This window comes from Schistocerca gregaria, chromosome 1 (genome assembly GCF_023897955.1).
Source record: "Schistocerca gregaria isolate iqSchGreg1 chromosome 1, iqSchGreg1.2, whole genome shotgun sequence".
Taxonomy (NCBI): Eukaryota; Metazoa; Arthropoda; class Insecta; order Orthoptera; family Acrididae; genus Schistocerca; species Schistocerca gregaria.
In genome coordinates this window covers 134,198,026-134,211,588 of record NC_064920.1, presented here as the reverse complement: position 1 = coordinate 134,211,588, position 13,563 = coordinate 134,198,026, and positions in this window count along the sequence as shown.

Genomic DNA, 13,563 nt, shown 5'->3' with positions numbered 1-13,563 from the left:
CGGCTACCGGCCACCGGCCAGACGCCATCCTCCGCCTGAAATCCGGCGCCGACCACCTGAACGCGGCGCCACGCCGTCAGTGTATGTATCAACTGTCATTTTCGAATTTGAAGTTCTAGTTATCATCTTGCAGTTAAGCATTGGATTTTGCATACTTGAAAATCGTGAACTACAGTTAAGCATTGTAAAATTGAGTCGCAAGTGGAAAAACGTGTAACATCTGCAACACATCGTTTACTTTTGGTATACCAGAGGGGTGAATGCAGAGGAGGCAGCTAGAAAGATTTGTACTGTGTGTGGAACGAGTGCTTTTGGGAAAAATACGCCAGAAAAAGATATTCTTGTTTCAACAAAGATTGTTCTGGCTTAAATGATTCTCCACATTAAGGAAGTCTCGACTACTGATATATGTGATAGGTTACCATTTTAACATTTTACCATCAAGTTTGGTGTAGGAGTAATGCATGCTCTAATTCGAAAAAACAAAAATCAACGGAGTGACCATTATTGAACGTCATCAGTTCGTTCATTTAGCATTCCTATGCAGTACTGTTACTGGTGACGTGTTATGATGTCTTTATCGTTGCCTTCTTAAGAAGAAATGAAAGACTGAGTCCCACCAAAAGACGTAAACTCGAGCAAAGAGTAGTTTGAACATAATATTTTATATCTGATAGCTCCAAAAGTATGTTTTGCGCTACGGATTGTGCCCCAAGGGGTGTGTGTGACAGAGCTGGCATTTGTTGCTAACAACTGAAACACCTTTCGGTCGCAGTGAAAGAAAAATCAAGCAAGAAAACTACATCACCAGTGCTACTGCATAATAACGCACAATGTTCATATGAGAAACAAAACTATCCAGGAGATTGATAGGAAAGCCGTCTCTCAGGCACTTGTATTGATAGGGAAGTCGTCTATCAAGCGTAGTCTTACGATTCCCTTATTCAGTTTGTATCCGCGTGCTTGTAGCTCTGCCACAAAATAATTAAAAATCTGGTTTCCAGCGAGTCTCGAAAGGCGAACGAAAGCAGCTTGCACCAGGTAGCCAAGCATGTTACCTGGGAACTGGTTTTTTCCTAAAGTGGAAAGACATCCTTTTGTGGTTGAATTGTTGGCAAATGTCAGTCAGACGTGTGCCGTTGGACAAAGCGTTTCGGTCTGTTGAATTTGTACCAATGATTTATCTACAGGATTTTTCTGTCCCAAATAGAGAGTTGAAGTCTCCCATTAATATTTTCACGTAATCTTCGTGAATTTTGTTCGTAGTATTTTCGAGTGTGTTCCAGAATTTTTCCACATTTTCGGTATCTTACCTATTTTACATGTTGATGGGGGCATGTGCATTGATGCGTGTATATTTTTTGTTGGGGCTCTGAATGAGCATAGTCATAAGTCGATATTGGATGGTCCCGCCGCGGTTTCGTAGCGGTTCTGGGCGCTTCACTCAGGAACCGCACGCCCGCTACAGTCGCAGGTTCGAATCCTGCCTCGGGCATGGATGTGTGTGATGTCCTTATGTTAGTTAGGTTTAAGTATTTCTAGGTTCTAGGCTTCTATAAACCTCCGCTGTTAAATCCCATAGTGCTCAGAGCCATTTGAACCATTTGATTGTTGATGGGTGTGATTTCTTTAACAGAGTTGATGATAGATCTGTGTTCGAGGAATGTAATGCCGAAGATTGGTACGCCTTTCGCTACCTTTTGTTGTATTTTGTTGTTGAAGATGCAATGGTTTCCATAATGCAAGGTTTCATCGTCAGTTAGTCGTAGTTCTTGAAGAGTATGGATGAGAATTTTTTGTCTGTTCATTTATTATGTGAGATTATTTAGTTTTCGTGCTAGGATCAATGCATCGATGTTTAGTTGTCAACTGCATATTTTGTGCCTGTAGGGAAATTTAACAGAGATCTTCGATATTCTCTGCCGTGCTAACCTGGACTCACCAGAATCCGAAAATACAGCTACCGCCTCTCGACAGCCGGGTTGTGTCCCACCTGGGGTAAAGTTGACTTTGCTTGCACAGTTCATGTTTGTTTGTGTTTCATTGGTTTGGTTGGGTGATAACAGGACCGGACAGGACCAGAAGGCGTTGAAGCCTTGGGAAGCAAATATTTTCAGCCGAGCTCATTGAGCTAACAGACAGTGACTAGAGTAGCAGTGATTTGCACTCTGACGTGTCTGGAGTTCGGGTTCAGCGGATTGAGTGGCCGTTCAGGATTGTGTTAGTATTTTGTTAGCCCAAGTATTTGATTTCATCGGTACAACACACGTGGGGGAGGGTTTCCCCTTTCGGCCAAATCAGGGTTTTTATTATTATTGTTATTGTTATTACCATCATTATTATTATTGTCATTATGTCATCAGCAAATCCGATGTGATATATCTTCCCACCACTGAAATAGATGTGTAGTGTTCGATTCAGTATTTCCATGATATAAATATGAGTTATAATTACGTTACATTGCTGCTAGTAGACAAATTATTTCCCACTTTTTCTTAGACTGTTGCAACCTGTTACTCCATCATAGGAATTTATGTACGCAGCATTGTTGCAATACAGACGTTCATATTATCTGATTTCTGTCATATCCTTTCGATACCAGATCGTTAATATCGGATTCAGCCAGTCCGTCTTAATGTGGATATCCGACTACGACTCTCATCATTTGATAGACTGGGAAAACCACATTCTTAATCGGATTGTTTAATCTGCCGCGTGGGATCAGCCGAGCGGTCTGGGGCGCTGCAGTCATGGACTGTGCGGTTGCTCCCGGCGGAGGTTCGAGTCCTCGCTCGGGCATGGGTGTGTGTGTTTGTCCTTAGGATAATTTAGGTCGAGTAGTGTGTAAGCTTAGGGACTGATGACCTTAGCAGTTAAGACCCATAAGATTTCACACCCATTTAAACTGTTGAATCTAGATCACTTATCTATGACAGGGCCTGAATTCTTAAACACTGTGGAAAATAATAGTAATATGTGCTTATTACAAATACGTTATTTAAATGTAAATATTCAACTAACGAGATAACAGTTTATTTACAGCAGCAGAGCAGTGCGAGATTGGATTCAGGGCCAAGAGCTGATAAAGCTAATGCCGTTTGTTCCACGATCACTGAACATCAACCAGATAGAGAATATGTGGACAGAGGTAACAAGGTCATTGCCGTGTGGACCTACAAATACAAGCGACCTTTGGACGAATATACAAATCGTATGGTGCGAAGTAAACCATCACGCTACACTGTCGACGAGCTAATGAAAGCAATGCCCCTACGCCTTCGAGAAATCTTACATAATGACCGTGGGTGGATTGGTTACTAAACGTATACTAGTCCACAAACCCCATATGGCCAATTATCTGATAATCGGTCAAGCTTTGCTTTGTCACAGCTCTTTACCGTACAAGTCCATTTACTTTCAGTCTCCTCTTTACAATTCTTGCAATGCAAGATTATTGAATACTTTCATCCACTCGACGCTAACTGTGGAACGGACTGGTGCATGTGTTGTTCAACAAACAGTAGTTGTAAGAACCGAGATGCAGTATTTTGGATTTAAAATTTTCTAAATTCGTGGTAAGAACTTACGAGACTAAGCTGCTTAGGTCATCGGTCCTTAAGCTTACACTTTACTTAATCTAACTTAAACTAACTTACGCTATAGACAACACACACACTAATGCCGGAGGGAGGACTCGAACAACCTCCGACGGTTGGCACTGTCCTTACACAGGAGGCAACCTCCGTGCAGCACCTATCTACACACGCTGCTCGTCAGACGCGAATTCCCATCTTTGCCGCGTATGCAGCACCCTCCACCTAAGCCCCTCCCCCCCCCCCCCCCACCCTCCCCTCACGGCCATTATTCCAGTCGCTCGCGGCCACAGTGTATTCCCGCGATGGTTCGGACGATGCCCTGTCGAGACCCAAATAATTATGCAGGATTTTTCAGGAGGAATAGTAAATATTGTAGGAGGTGGTAGGATAGACAAATTGCAGAAACAAATGCCATATAACACCCTGTATATGGCTTTATGTGTGGTGTCTTTTCTTTCGGAAATGTCCGACAAAAAGACACTACGAAACCGAGTTTCAACCTGGTCAGGCACAAATTTTCATCCGACGCCGTTGTTCTATTTTAATGCCCATGACAGCCTGGACATCTGTCCTTTGATCTTTAACTGATTAACAAGGCTGTCTATTTCGCTTCATTGTCTGTGTTCTTTCGGAAATGTCCGAAAGAACAGACACACACATTCACCGCCCCCCCCCCCCCCCCCACACACACACATTTTTATCTTAAGTGCTATTCGGAAAATGTTTGGAAACTCAGTGATGGTGCTGGACTGGAGCTGCATCAACCTACTCATTTCACTGGGTATAGTTGTAATTTTCTGAGCAGTTCCTTTTTAATTTATGACAGCGACAGTGTCTCTCATCGTTTACTTTGTCGGAAAACTGCTTCTATCTGCCCTAGCCTATACTATAGCAATGAGTGATTCCTCACACTCTTGATACCTCACTAGACGTGCTACTGCAACTGTAGTCAAAAATTAAAGTCCCACTGGAAAAGTGTGTTTTAAGTCATATGGTTTTGCTCCTTCCCTATTGTCATTGAAAACGATCACAACGAAATTAAGAACAGTTATCCTGTGAAACGCTTGAGTTCATACTGTGGTGCTGTGAAGACTGTTGGTTCACAGGCGCTTTTCTGCGGCTTATTGTAACTGTTATTTGAAGCCGGCCGCGTTGGTCTCGCGGTTCTAGGCGCGCAGGCCGGAACCGTGCGACTGCTCTGGTCGCAGGTTCGAATCCTGCCTCGAGCATGGATGTGTGTGATGTCCTTAGGTTAGTTAGGTTTAAGTAGTTCTAAGTTCTAGGGGACTAATGACCACAGCAGTTGAGTCCCATAGTGCTCAGAGCCATTTGAACCATTTTTTGTTATTTGAATGTTAGAGCTGGAAGAATAGAAACATCAAATTTTCGCCATGTGGTATGTTCGAATTCACCTTAAGTCTTCACGTTTCGAGCAAAGGCAGAATATCCGTCAGGAAAGCTGACAACAATAGGCCAGGCCATGCCTGTCTTCTGGCGGATGTGACAAAGACAGTGATCTCAATAACAATATTGAACAGCAACTCAACCATTGGAGAAGCTCCAAAATTGTGAATCGCGTCTGGTGAATACGCTTTCAAGGTTTGGGTCCGATTGAGACAGTAAAACGCAAATAATTGTCGCAGTTATTAATTTATGACATTTAGTTTGCATTCAGTGCATCGATGTATTACAAGTAATTGCAATCTAGCCCCCAAACGTAGATCCAGAAATGCGAATAAGATTCATTGACATATAAGAAGGATCTTGCGGCGGTTGCCGCCCGCAACTTTGAGACGAAGCTGTAGTCACTTCCGAGGACACTCACAGAACACATCAGCTGGTATCCTTCCTGGCAGTATAACTGAAACTTTGCAACAGCGCAGAATATGTTTGGCAACTCTGTGACCGACGAGCCACTTCCTTGACTGCACAGAAGTATCCTGCTAAATTCACTTGATATTATTATGTCATTTCAATTGAATGCTGTGAGTGATTTTCTCTTGAGATATGACATATCGATATCAGTTAATACTTTTGAGTCAACGAAAGTGGTTCCACACGCTAAATACAACTACTCTCTTCTCTTACGTTGCGATTTATCTGCCATAGCGGCTACTGAGCCAATAAGTACGTCGGAGGCAACGTGCTTGCCTCTCAGGTGCATGCTGCCTTTGTTCGCCTTTCGAGACTCACTGAAAGCCAGGTTTTTAATTCTTTTGTAGCAGAACTACAAGCAGGCAGATACAAATTCAATGAGCGAGTCGTAAGACAACGCTCTAGCAAAATTCATCTTGCTACTTTTAGTAGCCATTTGTGTCAAAGCGAAAACCTTAAGGTACTGCCAAATTCATAATGCCACTTTTGTTTTCTGCCGACATATTTTTTGTTGTTGTGAATACGTAATTATATCTATGAACTGCTACATTTTCATAATACTTGCGAAGCAGATCATGTGAAGTAACACTTCACCAACTTGTTGGGAAGGTGGAAAAAGCACTACCCTTTCTGGATGCTCTCTGTATCTCCCTGGATGTCGAGGGGGTTCTGGTAGTACGACCGTCGAGAAAATGGTTAGAGATGAAGAACCTAGTGGTGAATGAAGTCATAGATGAGATGAATGCGGGAGACTACTCTTGAAAAGAATAAGTAGACGCTTTATTCACAGTAAGACTTAGGAAATTTGCTGGTACTGTTAAATCTATGTCCACTGAACATTGAGAAAAAGTATTTAAAGACGATCCCCACGAACATTGGTGTAGTATTATTTATGGGGAAGCATGTCCAGTATACATACTGAAAAATTATGTTTCTCGATGAAACTTTAGAGACGGTTGTAGTGTACCTAGAGGTAGCCCTGGATGGAAAACTATTATGAACACCTCACATAAAGAATATGTTCCACTGCGAACGATAATCTTATAAGCACTAGAAGCTGCTGTAGGGTAAACTGGGGTCTAAACCCAGTACGTACTGGATATGCACCGCTGCAAAAAGACCAATGATAATATATTGGTCTGTAATATCAACAAAGTCGAACAGAAGGTCGCTGCTAGGTAGTCTGGCAAAGTGCAGAGACTGGCCTGCTTTCACAAAGAGATGTAATTAGAAGTACATCCACTCTTGGAATGGATATTATGCTAGACATGCCCGCCTTACACCTGTGGTGTAAAATGGAGACAGCGGCAGGGACATAAAGGCAAGAAATTGGAAATAACTTGATATAATAAGAATATACGGAATCCCAAATCAGTATGGCGATGGCTGGCGAAATGCCGACTAACTATACAATAACTTTTAGCTGTTTCAATAAACCTTGCCATGTAACAGTTGGAAGCAGGGAGCAGTGGAAAAACGAACCACTACACCGTGCAGGAGATATAATGTAGTGGTTTACTGACAGGTCGAAAACAAGTGCCGGCCGCGGTGGTCTCGCGGTTCTAGGCGCGCAGTCCGGAACCGTGCGACTGCTACGGTCGCAGGTTCGAATCCTGCCTCGGGCATGGATGTGTGTGATGTCCTTAGGTTAGTTAGGTTTAAGTAGTTCTAAGTTCTAGGGGACTGATGACCACAGCAGTTGAGTCCCATAGTGCTCAGAGCCATTTGAACCATTTTTGAAAACAAGTACCGGGTCTGGTGTACTACCCAGAATCTCGTTAGGGAAGATGGCCACAGTATTACACGTTTCTTTTCTACCAGCATGGGCACGCAGGAGAATTAGAGCAGACCCTACTAAAATCGCAGCACCTACTTTTATTCAGACAGCCAAGCAGCTCTGAAATCTCTGTCAGCCCCTGCAACTAAATCGGAGGTCGTTGCAGAATGCCATGAAGCATGTCCGAAAGAACAGATACCACACATACATCCATATACAGGGTGTTTCACGAGGAAAAGTAGATATTTTAGCACGTGGTAGTACAGACGAAAAAAGTTCCATACAAATGCGTTCACCTTCCATTGAGTATAGAGGTACAGCTGTGACTACGTAACCCTAACAAACTCAAACCAAACGCAAATGAGAACATTTAAAATGGATTATCAAAAATTCACCCACCAACTTCAATGCACATTTGACTTCCCTTGGTAACACCACGTGTAGCTCTACTGAGGTCGTCTTTGCGTTCTTTTATGAGGACTGCACTATACATAATCCGAACGATCAAATCGGCTCTTCGGTTCACTTTTTCTTTGTAGACTTCGCCTTTAACCATCCCCGCTGACAAAAATCCAAGGAGATAAGGTCGGGGGACCTCGAAGCCAAGAAAAGTAACCATATCTAATGATCCACCTTCCGAGAAATGTTAGGTTTGGATAATGTGTCACCTGACGACTAGAATGTGCAAGAGCCCAGTCATGCTGGAGGAACGTACGCGTTCTTGTAGCCAAATGAACCTGCATCTCCGTTCTTACAATAGTGCAATAGGTGCGCACTGGTTAGATGTATCTGAAGAGAGATTCCAACTCGGATTGTGGTTAAGGGTGAATCCCAAGCGCATGGCCACGAACAAGTGGGAGCGGAAACTTAATGTCATCGGAACGTTGATGAAGGACCATGACATGCGATCATTAGACCGACTGCCGAAAGTTCATTTTATAAATACATACATACTTAGCAAAATATATGATGTCGCAGCAGTCTTACCGATACTGCAGGTCACTGCACATAAAATATTGGCTGTAGGCTCTTGGTATGTGTGGGAAAAAAAATCTTCAAAGTACCTTTCCGCACGGTGACTTTGCAGAGGCAAAACTGATGACTGGGAATTAAAGACGTGCTTTCAAACTTATACATACCACTAAGACAGGTATCAGGAAACTTCTAATCCTCTCGTTAAATCCAGGGGATAGGAACGCTCCTGTTAATGTAGCATGCCAGCCTAGATTACGTCCGAAAGTACTATGCCGATTGGACCTGTATAAGACTTCCACCAGCAGACACCAATACTAGTACCCTCTATGATTATATTACCAGGCATCGTCTTCACAAACCAATTCCGGTAAATTAACCTACAAAAAAGTGGAGGAACGTCTGGAATAATATCAACAGTAAAATTCTACCAACTAGAAACAATTCCGTATGGTGCGACGTTGTAAACGAAACCATACCCTCAGCAGAACGATTATAGAAAATCAAATTGAGACCATCTCCATACTGCGACAAATGTCGGCTTGTAGAAACTGTAGCGCACATCTTCTTATGTGAAAATACAATCAGAATTTGGAACTGGACTAGGAAGAATTAGCACTATCAACAGAACCGCAGACAGTCATATACCGATAACTGAAGCTTTACAACCCGTCTGGCAATGTTACCCGTCCGGAAAGAATAACAGTTATTCGTGGCTACTGGGACTGTTTATGTTTTACTTCGTAACAAACAAGACGTAGAACTTAGAAGAGTACATGTTTTACATTGCACAAGAACATTTTACGCTGAAGAAGAATAACAAATATAAGGAATGGTTTCAAATTTTTAAGCTATTGTTTTATGTGGGCTAAAAAAAGGTTGACAGTTTCTTTGATTAGAAGCAGAATACTATTCTTTCACTTTTTTAATGGCGGAATATTCTTTTACGTTGGTTCGAAAATTAGAACAGTTCTCACTCCTTCATACGTGTGTGTTGTCCATAGCGTAAGCTAGTTTAAGTTAGATTAAGTAATGTGTAAGCTTAGGGACCGATGACCTAAGCAGCTTAGTCTCATAAGTTCTTACCACGAATTTACAAAATTTTAAATCTAAAATAGATGCACCAGCCCATTCCACAGTTGGCGTAAAAAGGAGACTGAAAGTAAATGGACTTGTGTGGTAAAGAGGTGTGACAAAGCAAAGCTTGAACGATTATCAGATAATTGTCCACATGGGTTTTGTGGACGAGTATACGTTTAGTAACCAATCCACCCACGGTCATTATGTAAGATTTCTCGAAGGCGTAGGAGCATTGATTTCATTAAGTCGTCGACAGTGTAGCGTGATGGTTTACTTCGCACCATACGTTTTCTATATTCGTCCAAAGGTCGCTTGTATTTGTAGGTCCACAAGGCAATGACCTTGTTACCTCTGTCCACATATTCTCTATCTGGTTGATGTTCGGCGATCGTGGAACAAACGGCATTAGCTTTATCAGCTCTTGGCCCTGAATCCAATCTCGCACTGCTCTGCTGCTGTAAATAAACTGTTATCTCGTTAGTTGAATATTTACATTTAAATAACGTATTTGTAATAAGCACATATTATTATTATTTTCCACAGTGTTTAAGAATTCAGGCCCTGTCATAGATAAGTGATCTAGATTCAACAGTTTAAATGTGTGTGAAATCTTATGGGACTTAACTGCTGAGGTCATCAGTCCCTAAGCTTACACACTACTCGACCTAAATTATCCTAAGGACAAACACACACACACATGCCCGAGGGAGGGCTTGAACCTCCGCCGGGACTAGCCTCACAGTCCATGATTGCAGCGCCCCAGACCGCTCGGCTGATCCCGCGCGGCAGATTAAACAATCCGATTAAGAATGTGGTTTTCCCAGTCTATCAAATGATGAGAGTCGTAGTCGGATATCCACATTAAGACTTACTGGCTGAATCCGATTAGAACAATCTGGTATCGAAATGAAATTACAGAAATCTGATAATTTGATCGTCTGTATTGCAACAATGCTGCGTACATAAATTCCTATGATGGAGTAACAGGTTGCAACAGTCTAAGAAAAAGGGAGAAATAATATGTCTACTGGCAGCAATGTAACGTAATTATAACCCATATTTATGTGATAGAAATACTGAATCGAACACTATACATCTATCTCAGTGATGGGAAGATATACCACATCGGATTTGCTGATGACATAATGACAATTATAATAATAATTATAATAATAACGATAATAATAAAAACCCGGATTTGGCTGATAGGGGAAACCATCCCCCATATGTGTGGTACCGATGAAATCAAATACTTGGGTTAACAAAATACTAACACAATCCTGAACGGCTACTCAATCCGTTGAACCCAAACTCCAGACACGTCAGAGTGCAAATCACTGCCACTCTAGTCACTGTCTGTTAGCTCAATGAGCTCGGCTGAAAATATTTGCTTCCCAAGGCTTCAATACCTTCTGGTCCTGTCCGGTCCTGCTATCACCCAACCAAACCAATGAAACACAAACAAACATGAACTGTGCAAGCAAAGTCAACTTTACCCCAGGTGGTACACAACCCGGCTGTCGAGAGGCGGTAGCTGTATTTTCGGATTCTGGTGAGTCCAGGTTAGCACGGCAGAGAATATCGAAGATCTCTGTTAAATTTCCCTACAGGCACAAAATATGCAGTTGACAACTAAACATCGATGCATTGATCCTAGCACGAAAACTAAATAATCTCACATAATAAATGAACAGACAAAAAATTCTCATCCATACTCTTCAAGAACTACGACTAACTGACGATGAAACCTTGCATTACGAAAACCATTGCATCTTCAAGAGCAAAATGCAACAAAAGGTAGCGAAAGGCGTACCAATCTTCGGCATTACATTCCTCGAACACAGATCTATCATCAACTCTGTTAAAGAAATGACACCCATCAACAATCAAATGGTTCAAATGACTCTGAGCACTATGGGATTTAACAGCGGAGGTTATCAGATCCCTAGAACATAGAAATACTTAAACCTAACTAAGGACATTACACACATCCATGCCCGAGGCAGGATTCGAAACTGCGGCCGTAGCAGGCGTGTGGTTCCTGAATGAAGCTCCCAGAACAGCTAAGCCACCGCGGCCGGCCCATCAGATATCGACTTATGACTATGCTCATTCAGAGCCCCAACAAAAAATATACACGCTTCAATGCACATGCCCACACCAACATGTAACATAGGTAAAATACCGAAAATGTGGAAAAATTCTGGAACACACTCGAAAATACTACGAGCAAAATTCACGAAGATTACGTGAAAATATTAATGGGAGAGTTCAACTCTCTATTTGGGACAGAAAAATCCTGTAGATAAATCATTGGTACAAATTCAACAGACCGAAACGCTTTGTCCAACGGCACACGTCTGACTGACATTTGCCAACAATTCAACCACAAAAGGATGTCTTTCCACTTTAGGAAAAAACCAGTTCCCAGGTAACATGCTTGGCTACCTGGTTCAAGCTGCTTTCGTTCGCCTTTCGAGACTCGCTGGAAACCAGATTTTTAATTATTTTATGGCAGAGCTACAAGCACGCAGATACAAACTGAATAAGGGAATCGTAAGACAACGCTTGAGAGACGACTTCCCTATCAATACAAGTGCCTGAGAGAGGGCTTTCCTATCAATCTCCTGGATAGTTTTGTTTCTCAAATGAACATTGTGCGTTATTATGCAGAAGCACTGGTGATGTAGTTTTCTTGCTCGATTTTCTTTCACTGCGACCGAAAAGTGTTTCAGTTGTTAGCAGCAAATTCCAGCTCTGTTGCACACACCCCCTGGGGCACAATCCGTAGCGCAAAACATACTTTTGGAGCTATCAGATATAAAATATTATGTTCAAACTACTCTTGGCTCGAGTTTACGTCTTTTGGTGGGACTCAGTCTTTCATTTCTTCTTAGGAAGGCAACGATAAAGGCATCACAACACGTTACCAGTAACAGTACTGCATAGGAATGCTAAATGAGCGACCTGATGACGTTCAATAATCGTCACTCCGTTGATTTTTGTTTTTTTGAATTAGAGCATGCATTACTCGTACACCAAACTTGATGGTAAAATGGTAAAATGGTAACCTATCACATATATCAGTAGTCGAGACTTCCTTAATGTGGAGAATCATTTATGCCAGAACAATCTTTGTTGAAACAAGAATATCTTTTTCTGGGGTATTTTTCCCAAAAGCACTCGCTCCACACACAGTACTAATCTTTCTAGCTGCCTCCTCTGCATTCATCGCTCTGGTATACCAAAAGTAAACGTTGTGTTGCAGATGTTACACCTTTTTCCACTTGCGACTCAATATTACAATGTTTAACTGTAGTTCACGATTTTCAAGTATGCAAAATTCAATGCTTAACTGCAAGATAATAAGTAGAACTTCAGTTGATACATACACTGACAGCGTGGCGCCGCGTTCAGATGGGCGGCGCCGGATTTCAGGCGGCTGGTGGCGTCTGGCCGGTAGCCGCTGCAGCGCGAGTAAACGCTCGAGCGTAAGCTGTTATGATCGCGACGCAGCCACGTGCTGTCCTGCGGAATTGTTTCTGGAATACTTGTTATTGCTGGTGGGTAGAATGGTAAGCGAATTATCTTCGATGTTCAATCAGACTCATAACTTTAGACCAAAATGTGGTAAAAAAAAATGCAGTTGGACGCCAACAGGCGACTATAAGTTTAGAAAGCACGACGTTTACCACTTTTTTTAATCTTATTTTGTTCGCTTTCGTTCGTTGCATCTGCTCGGGGCGGATATCGTAAGACATCTGTTCATGTTCGTTGATGATAGATTAACTCAGTTTCTTTATTACAGAGGACGTGTAACCCTCTGACCGAACACGCTGAGCTACCGTGCCGGCATCCTTTAAACCACGGGCTCACACAATCAGAGAACGTCTCGGAAGTAGACAACACTTCCTTCTAACACTTCCTCATCTTACAGTGGTGCCAGACTGTGCAGATGTCAGGGGTGGTCAGTTTCATTGGCCACCTTAAGTGAACGACTCGGACTTAGTGTCTGTGGCGGCAGACCGTCGGTCAGTTTAGACTGTACCTTCTTGCATGCTATAAATGCTATAATTTGCAAAAAAAAGTTCTAGCTTCTTATTTATGTGTAATAACCACCTTCACTGTTATGTAAGTTGTTTATATTTTGTCTCATAGACAGCGAGCCCTTTTGGACAAATTGGCATCGTCAGGTCCACTGTAAATACATAGATAAACGATGGTCTTAATACAATGGTTTTGTAGCTATGATCTGAAAATTTA